This window comes from Callospermophilus lateralis, unplaced genomic scaffold (assembly GCF_048772815.1).
Source record: "Callospermophilus lateralis isolate mCalLat2 unplaced genomic scaffold, mCalLat2.hap1 Scaffold_227, whole genome shotgun sequence".
NCBI lineage: Eukaryota > Metazoa > Chordata > Mammalia > Rodentia > Sciuridae > Callospermophilus > Callospermophilus lateralis.
The window spans coordinates 200,929-219,432 of record NW_027513180.1 but is presented as its reverse complement, the minus strand read 5'-3'; the positions used below and the strand labels follow the sequence as shown (position 1 = coordinate 219,432).

The 18,504-nt window shown below is 32.3% G+C and overlaps 1 pseudogene; it reads left to right on the top strand.

Annotated features, from left to right (window-relative positions):
* Positions 1-17,420: 17,420 nt before the first annotated feature.
* Positions 17,421-17,668, top strand: LOC143390214 (ATP synthase F(0) complex subunit f, mitochondrial pseudogene; annotated as a pseudogene).
* Positions 17,669-18,504: the final 836 nt, after the last annotated feature.

Sequence of the window (18,504 nt, the reverse complement as noted above, 5' to 3'; positions counted from 1 at the left end):
CAAAATTAACAATAAAAGAGGAAATACCACTCTACAATATTCATTACAGCTGGTAGATTAGGCTGAAAATTTGTAAAGGGAACAAGATCTATTAGCTCAAATTGTACCAACCTCTGTGGGGTGAGACATTATTAAACACAGATTGTAGAGAATTTATGAAGAATAACTATGGTTTTCTTAATTATTTTAATGATTATTTCTTTCTTTTTAATTTAATGGGTATTCAACAAACTGTTCATTAGAGGATTATATGTTTAATATTACTAATGAAATTAAATGAAAAAGATATATAGTACCATTAAAGTACCATCTAAGAAAAATACAACTGCTAAAATAACTCTGCTTAGTAGGTACCAAGAGATACATATGAAAGTCATATTTCATGTGGTAATTCTTCGATTGGAAACTATTAAAATATGAGGCATATTTATCTCTTACTCTTTGTAGAGGCATAAACTCAAAGTTTTGTCTTTTTACACTTTGTGAGATATTTTAAGCAACTCCTAAACAAACAAAATAGAAAAATTTCAAAAGCTTTAAAAACTTTGCCTTATACAAGTATAAAAACAAAACTCTTGCTTTATCTACTCAATTGCACTGACAAAAATCAACAATCATAAATGGATTAGCTATCTATATATAAATAATTGCTAAATTGAATGAATTCAGGGGGGCATAAATTTACATTGCACATAAAGAAACATGAATGCTCATTAGAGAAAGATTAGCATAAATAAAAATGTAACTATTTCAGAAGGCATTTTTATAGATTCCCTAAACCATTAACAAAACACTATGTTTTTTATTTTATCCCTTTACATTTAACACAATAATCTGTGTTAGTGATTTACATTCTTAATGATCACAGATACATCCTAAGTTCATTGCATTTTATATCTAAGGTACTGTGAAATAACTTGTTGTGAACAATGATTTTATTTTCTATTTTCAATTTTGAAAGAATATAAAAATTTATAAGTTTTATTTTAATTTCGTAAAAATGTATGCAGCAATAATATTTTTAAAATTACCTTGAAATATTTTTGGACTTCTTTTAAATGCAACTTGAGTTATAAAATTATGATTTTGTATTGTAAATTATTTCACAGAAATAACAGGGAAAATTTAAAACTTAGAATTCTAAACATTCTAAAAATTTAAATGATATAAACTATACAGTGAATGAAATATAAATGCTCTAATTTCTATTAATAATTGCCTAATTAGCTGAGAACCACTGCAGCTATCAGAGACCTTTGGGAGTACATCAACAGTGCCAAACCATGGTTATTGAGAAAACATTAACAATTTTTTAACAGCTGATTATTCAGACAGTTTAATGAAATTGTTCTGAAGTGCTTTTACATTGGAACATTGTGCTAGAAATTTTTATTTTAATTTTTAGATCATCCAAACAGTATAAAAAGAAAATACTTTAACTTCTTAAAGGAGAAGAAAGCTGTATGTATGATCTCCCCACCTCCCCACTCTCATGACTAACAATTATGTTGTTACTTCAATATATACTTACTGAAATTTGTGATATAAGAAATACCAAGTTCATTCTTTTGGGGGCTATTTTATATGAGACATAGGGACCTCAGGGCATGGCTAAAAGGAAAATTCACTCCTGTCAAGTCACGAATGTTTCAAGCAAACCCTGACTTCTTAGCTTCTACTTTGTCCAGTAAACTGGAAGCATCCTCTCAAGCCTACAGTTTACTTATTAAAATGTCATCGATAAGTCAATGTTACTGCTTTTTTACTGTTTGATATAAAAATAAAACAATATTAATGTGAGTGATCAAACACCAAATGTCATTTCTTCAGAGTCAGAATCATGTTTTATAGAGACTCTCCAAAGGTACAGTATTTTTTGAACAAGAGGAACAGCAACATTTTATTAGTGTCATAGCTATATTTTTGATAGTGAATGATATAAAGTTGGAAAAGAAAAACTAGAGAAGGCCTATAAATTCCAAGACAACACACAAAAATGTGACTCATATTTTACAAAAGTTTAGTTGAAACTCAATGGGTTGACACTATTCAGTCTCATAATCATAGCAAGCAAATTTTGACATGCACCCCAAGTGATCAGATTCCTTCCACTGAAATAATTGTCAATCCATAATTCCAACATTCTCATTATGTTTTTTGTTTGTTTGTTGGTTGGTTTGTTTTTGTTTTTTGATAGCAGAGATTATATCTGGGGTGCTTAACCACTAAAGCCACATCCCCAGACTTCCCCCCACCATTTTTTTTTAATTTTATGAGACCTTGTCTCACTGAGTTGTGAGGCTGGCTTTGAACTCAAGATCCTGCTGCCTCATCCTGCTAAGCCCCTAGGATTACAGGTATATGCCAAATATGCTGGGCACATTCTCATTTATTTATAAATGTAGATGATTGATTTGAATTAGTTTATACAAAGCAATTTCTCTTGTCTATACTTTAAAAATATAATGTGGAATATTGAAAGTGAAGAAAGAAAAAAATATTATGACAATGGTCTGTTTCTTTCCTTCATAAAAAAACATATCTTATAGGTTATTAAATTTATTTGACTATAAAAGTCTTAACTATCACTTTTAGTATATTTAATTACCTTAATTGATACAATGTAGTAAACATAAAATGAGACAACAATAGAAGAAAACATTATGTATGCAAATGAAGCTATATTTATAGCGTCTTAGATTCTTTTTCTTCTTCTTCTTCTTCTTCTTCTTCTTCTTCTTCTTCTTCTTCTTCTTCTTCTTCTTCTTCTTCTTTTTTTTTTTTTTTTTTTTGTACTTGGAATTGAATCCATGGCCTGTACAGCTAGGCAAGTGACCTATCATGGAGCTACATCCCTGCACCTGAGACCTGTCCATGTGTCAATGTATTTATCTTTATACCTCTTTTTTTCTTTTACTTCTCTAAGAAAAACAATAAACTCGGGTGCCATAAAACACATAGACAAAAATGGAAAATAATAAAAATATAAGTAATGACTTAAAATATAATATCTTCTACTTTTGAAAGACAAAATGTTATTTTTATTATAAAGGTGTGTACATGCAAACCTATAAAACACATCAATAACCACTCCTGCAAAACAATAAAAACCTGAGATGTACCCAAATAATATAGCATGAAGAAGGAGACACATTCAGAATGACTTAAAAGCATATGAAATAATTTTTGATCATTCTATAGAAATAATATATTATTATTTTTACATAACTAAATTTTAGATCATCATCTTGTATATATATATATATATATATATATATATATATATATATATATATATGTTTATATATTTAATGTATATGCTAAAACTTAAAGTTTCTTTTGAAAATCTTTGTGGAGTAACAAATTTATGTATATTATTTATGTGTAATGTATGCATAAATTTAAATAGCATATATAAACTATTTAAATATGTATCTATACAATACAGAATGTCATGTGATAATTAGTATATGAGGTTAAACAAGAACAGATTGGCATCTTCAATTAAAATAACAAATTATCATATATATATGTATATAATATTGCTTCAAGTATTATAAATATTTGTCCCTTAGTAAACAATAAGTGTATTTTTAAAAATTAGAATCAGTAAATGATATCAGGTCTGTAGAATGAATTGGAGCAATATCAAAGAAAAAAAATAAACTAAACAAAAAGGTATGGTACACATTAATTTTGAAGACATTTTAAAAAATAACAATAATCTGATTTTTCAAATTTTTCTCCAAAATTGTTTCCCATTTTGACTTCAGGTTGTATTTTAGTCTGAAGTTTTGTGACCCTGAAATTTCATATGTTGAATTCTTAACCCTGAAGGTGATGATATTTAGGTGTGGGGACTGGGATTAGTTTTGTTCTAAAAGATGACCCAGAGAACTGCCACCACTTTCCACCTCAGAAGATTGCAGTGAGAAACTGAAATGTGGTTTGGTCCATCTATACTACAAGTACTATGACTTGTTTATAAGTAGCAGTGCAGGTAATTCTGGAGACAGCAAAAATTTCCTCCCATGTTATTGCTATTATTATTTCCAAATGATTGACCTTCTTTTCTCACTGCCATGTTTCATACATTTACCTCTAATTGAACTAAACATAACAGAAAATGAATGCACAAAGCCAGCATCTTTCTCAGCTGCTTCTGAGATATGAGCCCTCAGCAGATATTGAAGTGCCTTAACTGATCTTGCCAGCCTCTATAACATATATAAAGATATATGCTGTTATATACTATGCATTTGATGGTATTTTTGTTACAGCATCTTGAATTAAGATGGTTTTTCCCTTTGAAAACTGAATATGAAACAGTTTATAACATATGATATTGATGAGGTATCTATAAATGTTAAAGAAAAGATGATGAAGATTGTATATTGAGCAGGCCATATTGTACTCATATTGTGAGAAGTTATAATCACAAGATAAACGGAAGCCATGGTTACAATACAGAAAATCTTAACTGGATTCTAATACACTCTTCTTTATGTGGTGGCAAATGGCCTATTACATTGCTCTTCTTAATTCTTGTACTTGTAAGTGTAGGTAAACCGTAGACAGCAAAAATTACCTACAAGTTATTGCTAATATGATTTCCAAGTGATTGACCTTCTCTTTTCACTGACATGTTTTGTATATTTGAATCTAATTGAACTAAATATAACAGAAAATTCAGGCACAGAGCCAGCATCCTCTTTGATTGACCCTGTTCTGAATGCCAAATCCTGAAGGAGCTTCAAGAGCAGACCAACTTCTCTTGGCAATGTATAAAATACATCCTGCTCCTAAAGCAACACAAAAAAACCATAAACCTGCTACAGCTGGGAAGAATTTCTCTGAGATTACATGTGTTTAACAGTAGGCAAACCTTATAATTTGTCGTGTGTATGGCTTTTCCTCATGAAATATGTACAAAACACTGAGTTTTTCAGGTAGAAGCAGCTGGGGTACTTGTAAAACAATCTATCTTTTTTTCAAGGCTTGAAATGATAATAATTGAAGTGGATAATAAACAATCTTGGGTATCTTATAGAGCATTCAAACAATTCTAAGTGTCAACAGATTATGGGAAGATTATGAGAAGGGAAATAGCAGCACTGGGAAGATTTTTCCTTGCTATAGGAAGACTTTTGCAAATTTAAAAGAGTCAAAATGGCCACAATGAGGCCACGTTTGCCAGGAGAAATCCAGGAACTAAAAATTGAATCCAGAATTTTAAAAAATACAATAAGAAGAGCCTTATTGCATATATTTTCACTCAGTCACACATTTAGGGTTAACTTTGAGATGAGTGGTAGAGTTTTGAATAAGCACCAAAAACTTTGTAACCTTAGATATCAGATATTGTTAAATCTTTAAGGTTCTAAAGAAGTCACAAAAACGTTCCTTCTCAAAATGATTACATCTTACATTTGGATGGTAGGGAAAGACAATTATTTTCCCAAGGATTATATTCAGAAAATGTTATTCAGGGAAAGAGTAAACAACATGAAAGAATGCCTGACCACAAATATAGTGATTTTGTATGAAATAGTTCATCCTTAAGAAAGATTTACATGAATTACATTAAAAAATGATTAAAATTGTTGGCTTCTCCTTAGGCTGATGACAGCATAGTCCATAGATGCACCCCCATATTTATAGAAAAAAATAGAAATGACTTTGTTCTACAGCTAACCCTCTATCATTCTTTTTTAGTGGTCAATGGACTTCTATTTTATTTATTTTTATGTAGTGCTAGAATTAAACTCAGAGCCTCCCACATGCTAGGCAAGTGTTCTACCACTCAGCCACAAACCCAGCCCTTAACCTCTATCTTTGTAGCATTGATTCTTTCCCCTAAAAATTCCAAGGGAATTTCCTCATAGCATAGTCAACAAGAATCAGGCACAGCCAATCTAAAATGTGTTACTCTTTAGGAAATAGGATTATTAAATAAATTTATTGTAGAGATATGTATTGATAAGCATCCACTGAGGCACAAAGCACTGTCAAGAATATTGAGCAACTGAACTTCTATGAAAGGAAGGGCAAGAAGAAAGGAATCAATGTTAAATAGGACCCCTCTCAAATCTGTCACTCTAAGACTCAATGTTAAACTATATTAAAATTCAAATCATGATTATAATATCCACTGCCTCTTAAGAGAAGGAAGAGATTCACATTCTATATGTTATAGTCCTATTTTTTGTAGGAAATTGTAATTTAATACTACTGATTGAATTAAATTGTAACAGAAACTTATTTCAGGTGGAATGTTGACTTGCCAAAGTAGTTATAATCACAAGATAAACTGAAAATACTGCATAAGGTTTTGAAGCAATCCAAGTCTACCCACTGATGAGTTAGGAGGTAACAAATATACTGAGTAGTGCAGCAGAAAAAATACATTTTTTTCTTTTTTTTTTCATTTTCCTTCAACCTTAACTAGAATTTTAAATTTTATTTAAACTAGTATAATTCCAGTCCCTTCTACAATGTTTGCAATAGCATTAGCAGAATATTTCTCAATACCTTTTATTGCAGTCTCTATATTTTATTCCTTAGTGTAAGTTTCTGTAGCTTCTGTTCTAAAGGGTGACAAGATATTGTAGATACAGTTTATTAAAATATTGATGATGGATTAAAGCAATTTGTTTTCCACAAAAGCCACACGATATTACTATGCTAATTAGTTTTAAAAATAAAAATCGTGCTTTTGAAGTGTATGTAATTCTTATACTTTCTCTACTAGGTTATAGATTGTTACGGTCTGTAAACAAGTCAGGATGGCTCCTGGCAAATGTTAGAGTCTGTAAACAAGTCTGGATGGCGCCTGGCATTTTGCCAGAGGGAGTGGTTTGTGAAGTAACGCCAGCAAGCCATTAAGTGTGGAGATTCCTTATTGGTTGACTGCTGTATCTATTTTATGTTAATTAACATAAGCTGTGTGGAATGTATAAATACCGCTCCTGTCCTACAATAAATGGCTCCCACTCCTGCTGTATCTATGTACATAAGTTGCTCGTCACCCCCCAGTTATTTTTCTGCATCCGGACTGCGGCAATAGATAGTGCTGTACAACAAAGAAATCTGTTTGGAACAGTATAGACTTGCTTGGTCTTGTTCTGTATTGGAGTGAAGACAAGATCTTCTATCAAAACAAATGGCTCCAGTGGCTCGGGAACCTGAGGTAGGGATCTCAAGTTCAAAGGCAGCCACAGCAACTTAGAGAAATCCTGTCTCAAAATAAAACATAAAAACGGTGATAGGGGTGTGGCTTGGTGGTTAAGGGTTTCGGGTTAAATCACTAGTACCAAAAAAAAAAAAAGCAGAGGGGCAAAGGCTCCAGAATACTGGTCATTGTGGCTATACGAAGGTTAATTTAAATATTTTGGTAATATCTATAAATGTACACTGTAAACTGAATTAATTATAATAAAATATACTGTTTAATTATTGTAAAAATAATTTTTAAAAAACTGTGTAATTTCTTGAAATTGTATCTGGAATATTCATATTATTTTCCTGGTCATTATAAATTTTCATAATTTTTAATTCATCTATTGAAAGATTGAACAATATTTAGCACTGTCATTTATGGGGACAGGAATATAATAATATCTTCACCAACATTTTTCTAACTACTTTTTAACAACATTATTTTTTATAATAAGCTATAAAGATAATAACACTGATATGCACTCTATGTTTTATTTATATCCATTTTAGGGTCCTATTCCTAATCAGAAAATGAAGAATTTCCTGTACTTGCAATAAATACTAGTCAATCAGTAAGAATGTTTTAAAAAGCATATAGTAGGTGTTCAAATATAAAATGTCATAAAATTATTCAAATACATATAAAGATACATACATGAAATTGGATTTTTAAACCAATGTATTGACATATTTATGAATAGATTGTTATAGATATGCTTGCATTTTAATTCATTTTAAAATGCCACTTTAATTTGAGATCATTATATTAAATCACAACTTTCTGCAGGCATTTTAGCATGAAGTAGAACCAATAAAGCTCAGAAACTTAACTTTCAAATCATTAAATTTAACACAGCTATGCCAAAAATAATAGAAAATTATGGGCATATTGTAATTTTTATCCCTCAATCCATTCTTCCTTAATGTGTATTATAATATTAGGAAGAGAAGCAATGTGGACCTTGTGTCTTGACTCCTTCTCCAGCTTTCCTAGTGGAAGATTGGGCACACTGGAGGTGTTTGGACAGGGCAAGGCACCAGGGGTCTCTTCCTTACTCTGGTTCCACCAATTCAGTGCACCCCAAACAGTGACAGGTCGTTCTAGTCTGCATCTCTTACTGTCTTCATCAGATCCAGTCTTGCCACTCTATCCAGTCCCCTCAAAGATCCCAGCTGCCTTCAGGCCACCTTGCTTCCATCCACAGATGCTGACCTATAACTCTGCAGAGTGTCTCATGTGAGATGAGCTTTGTTAAGCCCACTTCATTTCCCTTAGTCTTGTTCTATGTTCTAGATATTTTTTTTTTTGCTTCAGGTTTAAGCTGATTTCTCTCTCTCTCTCTCTCTCTCTCTCTCTCTCTCTCTCTCTCTCTCTCTCTCCACCCCTCAAAACAGTCCAGTACTAGTAATATTAGATATTAAATTATTAAATAATGGATATTAAATAACTGCTATAGATAGAGCTATTTGTCTTTGTTTTGTGTTATTACCCGACTATGCTCTGAATAAAGCCTTCCAAATGATTTACTCTCTAAAATATGAATCTGTAAAATTTTCCTAAACACACAAACAACGTATGATATATTCATTTACTTGTAACAGAAATTTTGAATTAGGTAGCCTGATTTGGAAAAATGATGTCAGTGGGAGAAGCCACTGGACAAGACAATAGAATGTTGTGTAAGTACTGGTACACATATTTGGTTAAAATCAACATCAAAATGAGAAAGAATATGTTAACAGTAAATAAAAATGTATCAAAAAAATTTCAACTACATTTGAAGTAGAATAAAATGTAAGGAAATGTAGGAATATGAGGGAAGGGAATAAAGTAGAAAGAAAAAAAATTGCACATAAAAACAAGGGAATAAAGAAATAGAAAAATATGTAAAAAGTTGAGTACTAGATGATTTTAAGAAATCTAATGTAATTTGATATGGAAATAAAAGATAAAATCACTCACAAATAGCAATTCAGATGTTTTTCAAACTTTTACTTTAACATTTAATATCAGAGGCAAATGGCAAGGAGCATGGATTTAAGAGTCAAAATTACAGTAACAAAATAGAAATTTGTTAAAATTTTCTTTGGAATTGAATCCTCACTATGAACATATGTTCTCTGAAAAATATTCAATATCTTAAAGTTTATATGTACACATAAAATGAAGATAGTTGTTCTCCATTTCTAATATTTAAACTTGTACGAAATAAACACAGGTTTATAAAGAGCTTGTCATAAAGCAGCAGCAACGAATATGTTTCAAAAATAGCTTCTCGTTTTTGCTTAACTCTTCAAAGTGATGAAATTGAATGGGTACAATCAAGAGTCATATGCTAGGAAATCAGACATCAACATGTGTTATCAAGTTCCTATCCTATACTCCTGACTCTCCAAGCACTAGGAAAAGAAGCACAGATCAAAAAAGAAATATATATATATATATGTGTGTGTGTGTGTGTGTGTGTGTGTGTGTGTGTGTGTGTCTGTGTGTATGTGTGTGTGTGTGTGTATATATATATATCCATCCCAGTTCTTTTCAGTGAGGGTAAACAATAAATGTACAAGATATTGGATAGTTCTGACATCAGAAAAACAGAGGAAGGGCAGGATGTTTGAGAGAAAGAGCTGAGAGCTCATATACCAATCTATTTAACATGTTTAGAGAATGCCTTCTGTAATTTATTATTTGAACAAAGAGCCATCAGAAATGATGCACCCAGGTATCAAGAAGTCATTCCAGATAGAGGAAACAGCAAGTGCAAAGTTCCTGAGGCAGATCTTGCTGACATGTTAAGAATGGCAGGGAGAAGATTGTAGCTAGAAATACAATGCTTCACCAGAAAATCAGGGCATGTTCTAGGAGAAGGGATATTAGAAAGGTGGTAGAAGGGAGAACTATGTAAGACTTTATTGGTTATAGTTTGGATTTAGGATTTTATTCCTAGAGAAATAAAAAGTCATTGGAGTTTTTTAAAAGACATAAGGCTCTGCTCTGCTTTAAAATGTAATCCTTGTGAAAATATGAAGAAATAGGAAGCAGGATAGAATCTGGGTGACATCTGGAGAGGGGTTTTTAAATAAAAAAGAGAAGTGGCTTTGAGTGGATTCAGGTGTATTTTTAGGGAGGTATATGGAATTTATTGAATGATTTGATGAACAACAACAAAGACATCATCACTATGAGGTGAAATTAGCGATATTACAACTTTCAAATCTAAAGAGTTTCTATTGATTCAGTATATAAGTAATACATGATAACAGCAGAAATAAAGTAGAATCAAATACACAAAGATCTTTTACTTACATAGCAAAATGTGTGCTATAACCAGAAGTTCTAGCTCTATTTTTTCCTTTTTAATCATTTTTTTATTTATATATAACATTGAGATTTAGGTTATGTATAACATAATTTTGACATAAATACAAAGGCATGGAATATGATCTAATCCAGTCCTTAGTACTTTCATTTTCTGCCTCTCCTCCCTCCCCTTCTTCACCTCCCTCAACTGATCTTTCTGCTGTTTCCTTTTAGCTTTTCTTTTTTTTTTTCATTAGTGTCTTGTGGATGTACATGATGGTGAACTTCACTGTAGTATATTCATACATGTAGACATGTATTCTATGATTTTTTAAAAATTCATTTCACTCCACTCAGAATGGCAGCTATTAAGAATACAAAGAACTATAAGTGTTGGCAAGGATATGGGGCGGGGGCACATTCATATATTGCTGGTGGGACTGCAAGTTGGTGCAGCCAATATGTAAAGCAGTATGGATATTTCTTGGAAAACTAGAAATGGAACCACCATTTTACCCCACCATTCCATTCCTCTGTCTATACCCAAAGGACTTAAAAACAGCATACTGGGCTGGGGATGTGGCTCAAGCGGTAGCGCGCTTGCCTGGCATGTGTGTGGCCAGGCTTCGATCCTCAGGACTACATACAAAAAAGCAAAGATGTTGGGGCTGGGGATGTGGCTCAAGCGGTAGCACGCTCGAGAACTAAAATAAATAAATAAATAAATAAATAAATAATATTAAATAATTAATAATAATAAATAATAAATAATATTAAATAAAATAAATAAATATTTAAAAATTCTCTCTCTCACATCTCTCTTTAAAAAAAAGATGTTGTGTTCGCTGAAAACTAAAAAAAGAAAAATAAATAAATAAACATTGAAAAAATTTTCTCTCTCTCTCTCTCTCTCACACACACACACACACACACACACACACTTTCACTCTCTCTATTTAAGAAAAAAAACAGCATACTACAGGGACACAGTCACATCAATGTTTATAGCAGCACAATTCACAATAGCTAAACTGTAAAACCAACCTAGATAAATGGGTAAAGAAACTGTGGTATATATACACAATGGAATATTACTCAGGAATAAAAGAGAATAAAATCATGGCATTTTCAGGTAAATGGATGGAGTTGGAGAATATAATGCTAAGTGAAGTTAGCCAATCCCCAAAAACAATTGCCAAATATTTTCTCTGATATAGGAAGGTTGATTCATAGTGGAGTTGGGAGTGGAGCGTTGGAGGATTAGATGAAATCTAGATAGGGCAAACTGGTGGGACGGGAAGAGAGAGACAATGGGGTAGAAAACATGGTGAAATGAAATGGACATCATTATCCTAAGTACATGTATGAAAACATAAATGGTATGAATACACTTTGTATACAACCAGAGATAAAAAATTGTGTTCTATATGTGTAATATAAATTTTAATGCATTCTACTATCATATATAACAAATTGGAATAAAAATGAATTAATTACTTTAAAAAAAGTGTCTTGAGAGTGAAGGAAATCATTCCAAGGGGAAGCCCTACGGGATGTGCCTTGTGCCTGGGTGGCAGGTACACATTAGCAAGGGAATTACATTCACAGGCAAATTGCCTGGATTTATTATCCTCCTATTAAGTTCATCAAAATCAACCATTTGAATAAAAATAGCAGGAAGATTAATGATCTGAATAGTTGTGATGAATTTTGCTATGATGAGGGGGGATTAACCATGTAACAAGAAGACCCAACACTGCAGAGACTTATCAGCTCAATCTAAAGGTTGGTCTTGAGGCTCCAATCCACGCCAAAATTTAAATTAGCCATCTAGATAATGAATGCTCACTGCCACCAAAATTGTACAGCAAATATTTTACATATTAAGTAAGAATTACATTTTGAGGTCTACTTAATGAGATATGATTCTACACCATAGATAATTAATTGAAATAAAAATGGCTATTAATGACATATTCTATGTAAGGCACTGGAGAAAATACACTTATTATTGAGACATGATACCAGCCTTAATATGTTTGTGGCCTAAAATACTTTATTCAATGCTTCATTTAAATGTAACAAGTCTTGTCTATGGAAACCCATATTCTGTATTCAAGAAAGATCTGCCTCTAGCCTGCTTTCCATCAAGAAATGCTTCACCTGAAAATCAGACTTTGCTGAAGAAATCTGTGATTATACCTTGGAGCAGCAGCAAATGCAAACCCTTTGTTTCAGTTGTTCAATTTGTAGATGCTATATGTTCTACTCTGAAGTATGTACAGCATACATCTGAGTCTTTTGGATCTATGCTGTACATAGTTCAGAGTAGAACATATAGCTTCTACTATGAGTTATATGAGTTAAGATCTTTCCTAACCTGAAATCATTAGGGATTTACTTAGCCCTGCTTCCTGTAAAGGTGGAGACATGTCCATTATCTACAGGATAGTGTTAAGAGCTTCCATTCTGTTCAGTGACTGCCTAAGTCACATAGCTCTAGTTCTATCAGCTTCTCACCTGTAGTGCCCATTTTTCCTTGGGACCTCAGTAAAAGGGCACCAGGATAGAGCTGACCTTACTGAGTCCATACTAAGTGATTTCTTTCAAGTTTTCTGATTGCTGTTCAAGGTTAGGCCTTGAGAGTATTTTCACTCAGTCTTCAGGCCTAACTCTGAGGGACTCCTTCTCAGGCTTCTCTCTCCAACTGACTGCATTAAACTAACCAAAAATGGCACAGGAAAAAAAATGTAACTTCAAGCTTTAATGTAAGGTGACATGAATAACACATAGTCTAAAAATTTAGGATGGGATATATACTAGAGTACAATAAAAAAGATCTAATGCAAAAACAAAAATGAAACAAACAAACAAAACCTTGCTAACCTAATTCTACAGTGCAGGTTTTGAAAGTTCAGCTTTAATTTAATGAACATTTCATATTTTTTAAAGAAAATTATTTATATGATATACATAATGAAGACACCATTGAAAATATATTATAAATTTGGTCTCCCAGTGTATTACTAAAATAAAACATTTAAGTCCTTTTAGCTAAATACTTGAAAAGAAATAAGAAAAATAAAAAAATATTCTTTTTTTTTTTTTTTTTGGTACAGGTATTAACCCCAGGGGTGCTAAACCACTAAGCTACATCCACATTCCCACATATCTCCAGCCCTTTTAAAGTTTTATTTTTGTTTGTTTGTTTCTTTATTTGAGACACTTTGGCATAGGGCCTCACTAAATTGCTGAGGCTGAATTGCATAGGGCCTCATTAAATTGCATAGGGCCTCACTAAATTGCTGAGGCTGGCTTTGAACTTTCAATTGTCCTGCCTTAGCTTCTCAAGCCTCTAGGATTACAGGTATGTATCACCATGCCCAACTCAATGTTTTGTTTTTATTCTAAACAACTTCTAAATTTTGGTCAAACAAATAATTCCTTAATAAGTTATTAACTATGCTGCACAGAAAACTTTTATGACATAATTTCTTAATTAAGAGAAAATGAGGGCTGGGGATGTGGCTCAGGCGGTAGCGCGCTTGCCTGGTATGCATGCGGCCCGGGTTCGATCCTCAGCACCACATACAAAACAAAGATGCTGTGTCCGCCGAGAACTAAAAAATAAATATTAAAAAATTTTCTCTCTCTCTCTCTCCCACTCTCTCTTTAAAAAAAAGAGAAAATGATAATTTTTCAAATGAAACTATTAGAAATTAAAGTGACTTTTACCCACTTTTTGAAAATATTTTTATTTGTAAAGTTTTCTTGTGCTTGATTTTTCCATAAATATTTTGGTGATCTTCGGGAGAATGTGATGAATTTTTATTTAATGAAATTAATATTACTGTGAAGAAATAAATAATATTTCACATTCAAAAGCATTTAAGACAACAATTAAGATCTATGAATTAATCACATCAGTCTTTTCGATTACATACATAAAATTTCTGAACAAATTATGTTTTATTTATTTTTTATTTTTTATTTCATTTTATTTGTTTTGATGGTGCTTGGGATTGAACCCATAACCTTGTACATGTAAGAAGGCAAGCACTCTACTAACTGAGCTATATCTCAAACCCCTCAAATTATGTTTTAAAATATGTGTATGGTTATTCATAAATAGGTACCTAAGACTCATATTATTTTTTAATTTTTTTTTAGTTGTAGCTGGACACAATATCTTTATTTTACTTATCTATTTAGGCTCAGGATCAAACCCAGTGCCTCACATATGCCAGGAAAGCACTCTAAACTGAGGTACAACCCCAGCCCAGACTTACATGTTTTAATTCTAAAAAACCTTCCCAGTCAGTTCATAACACTCCTAGGTATCAGAAATACTCCCAGAGAATTGACTTGTCTTACTAAAGGGCATAAAGTGGTTATAAAGTCCAGATTAATGCTGAAAATTATATAAAATCTACTAGGATTACCAAACATTCATTAAACATATAGTAAATGTCCCTCACCCTCCCTCCCCCACCTCTTCTTGTGGACTTCTTCATCTAAATTACTCCAAAGTTCACTGCCTGGGTAAAGATTCATAATATTTCACATTAGCACATAAGGATAGCTACCCTACTCATTGGGGCCTGAAGAAAAGCATTTGACAACTTCAAACTCTCTTCTTCATATTCATAAATCCTTTGAAATAAAAATTTAACTCTTTTACTGTCTAGTGCATTATTATTTTTTTATTATAGAAACAAATAGTTATTTAGAAGGAAAAACATGTGTAAACATTACTAATTTTAAACAAATGTTCAGATTATGTGGAAGATAATTGCTCAAATGTAAATGAACAAATCCTCTGTGGATCTATGAAAACTTCAATATCTTTATATGAATCCTCACAAACTTGAATTTGGTAATCTACCATTTGTAAGGCAGACCATTTTAATGTCAAGAATATCTCATTTTCACATTTTGGATTATTTTTAATAATTAATATTTCAAACACTAAATACCAAGAGATTCCCAGGAGCATTTTCAGAATTCCTGAAGAATTTCACGGGATATTTTAAATCAGAGAGAAAATAATATGTTTGCAACCTCTGTAGTCCTTTCTTGTCTTATACAAAGGGCATTTGTGCATAAATACATGCTGTAAAGTCTATTTTTACTTGATTGATTGGACATGATCACTCTGGATACCACATTTTTGGCTGACCCCAATGAATGAAGTATAATATGAAAATAAAGAGAACGGTGTAAAACCTAGGGCCAGAATATTTAGTAGGGGAATTATATTTTTATTTATTGAGAAATCTAAAAGTATTATCAAGGTTCTTGAATATTCCCTATGTTACATAGCTATACATTAACTGTTGCTTTATCATGCAACCCATATCCGACTTTGTGTAATTTTGATTACAAAAGAAAAAACAAAGATTTTTTTAATCATAAACACCTGAATTTTTTATCATAAACAACTAAATTTATTTAATCATTTACATTTAAAATAAAAATAAGCCAGATTTTGGTAAAAAATATTCAGTTATGGGCTGGGTGTGGCTCAGCTCACAAGGTCCTCTGTTTGTGTCCCCAGTATTGCCTAAATAAATAAATAAGCTTTTTTTTTTTTTAAAAAAAAAGTCATGTCATGCACAAATCTAATCTCACATTGTATAGGATTTCACTCAACATTCTATCATTCCTTTCTAATATTTGCCATTTTGTAAGTATGAAATTTAAAACTTGAAATTTATCTATAATGATGGGTCTATAATCTATGCAGTTTTTTTCTGTGACTATTCAAATAAAATACTATCACAAAAATAAGATCGCACAACCAATATCTTTTTTTTAAACCCAGGAAAATGACAAAAGTATCCCTGAACCATAGTCTCAATTAATTTTAAATTCATTGAACAGCTGTGAATGTTAGAGCCATAGAGATTTCTCCAGGACCCCTATGAATTATCTGTCATGGTTAAAGGAAGCATAACAATTTGCCACAGGTATACCCACAGGGTATGAACCCATAGGGAAGAGAAGAAAGAAAGTGGCATAGTTATGAAAAAAATATGATTGGAGAAAGCTGCACGGGGAAAGGAGATAAGGTTGTAGAAGAGGTAGAGTTCAGAGGAAAGATAATGAGAGCACAGACAGAAGAGTTGAGCTATGAGGAGATTAGGTTTACAAAGCAAGATCTGTATCCATGACTCAAATCTCAGAGAAGAACATTTCTACACATCAAAGAGCTGCAAAGAAATGGTTTACTTTTAATTGAATTTGAAGGCAACAATAAAATATCAGTGTTGTGGCTACTACCTAGGTGTCTGATATGATATGATTATAATTCCTGAATGGAATCATCATCCAACTGTATTTCTCCAAAGAATAAAAACAAAGAGAGCAGAGCTAACACTGCTTCAGTTGTTACTGACAGCTCACATTTTAGCTTGTAAAATTAATACTAGCTAGAAAGGCTGACTTTTCCTATAAATGTAACAAATAATTTACAACATTTTGATGATCATATTCTGATAGATTGTATGTGTTAATTGCATGAACTACACTTACAGAGCATTTATCCATTTTGCTATTAATCCAACACAAGTTATATTTGATGTTAAGGTAAAAGAGAGAAATGGATTTCTAATGCAAACTGGGGATTATGGAAAGGCACTGAGAAGTGGTGTCAAGAATTGAATCTTAACTAATAGTATTTTCTCCATAAATGGAAGAATTGTTAGGAAGTGTTCAGAAAGAACTTTCCTAAGGTCTTATGTCTTCAAATATTTCAGTGTCTAAAAATATAGTATCTATGGGCAAGTGCAGACAGTTTAATATAATTCAAGCTATGTATGCAATATGGAGTGGAAGGTTAGGTTAAAGATTAAGATAAGAACCTTACAAGGCCTGGCTCAGCAGACACTAAGATTTTAGGATGACATTAGTCATGCCAGTGAAAGAGAAGAAACGCATGGATGTCAAACTAGGGGAGTGCCCAAGCTGGATATTGATGTGGGATTTTTCCCCTAAAGGCATTGGGTGAGCCTTTCAGAGAGGTTACTACCAGTGTTACAAGTACGTCAACGTGAAGAAGGGGAGCATTGCAGGTGTCAACATGGTGATGGCAGCATGCTGCTTTTCAGCTACTGCCTTTCTTAACAGTACCTCAAGCATGAGTGGTGATGCAAGTACCAATGAAGAGGCGTCAGTGTGGAGAGTGTACTATGTACTCCTGATTGGGACTGCCTCCAGTATGAAAGTGGCCTCATGGCTGAATTCTTTCATATCCTGAGTATTAACACCAAATAAAGGTGACTGGTTAAAAAAATTAAGATTTCTTTGTTGTTTGTTTATGTTTATATAAGAAATAAAAATCCAAAACCTATTGGCTTAAAACAATGAAAACATTTAGAAATCTGGTTTTTGAATAGGGCATGGCAGGAAAAATTCACCTCTACTCTACTTAGTAACAACACTCAGAATCCTCTGTAGTCCCCAGTATTCAGTTGTTGGGCAGGTAGATGATGCTGGCTGTCACTTGAAACCTCAACTGGGACTGTGATTAGAATCTGTTCTGGTTGATGCTGGGTTCTATTGTATGTTTTGTCTTTTATAACCCAGTCTTATAATCATACCATGTTCTTTCACTACTTATTATTCATTAGAAGTGAGTCACTAAATCTAATCTATATTCTTGAAAGGCAAATTAGACTTTGTATTTCAGTGTATAAATGACAATAGCAGGTTGCTAGAAAAGTCTTTTAAAAAGGATATTTTGCCATAATCATCTTCAAGGGAAAAAAAAAACTCATACAACTGCTTAGTTTAAAACTAAGAATAATACATGGATCCCAGTGGTTTTTAAACAGATAGGAAGCATTATAAGACATGTGGCATAGAGAGCTCTGTCTGGCAATTTTAGGAGAAATGATAAGCTAGAGCTTGCATATAATGGAAGGAAGAAGTTCAGTTAAAAAGCCAATGCAGAAAGTAGTGATGACGCTTTGGATTACAACAGT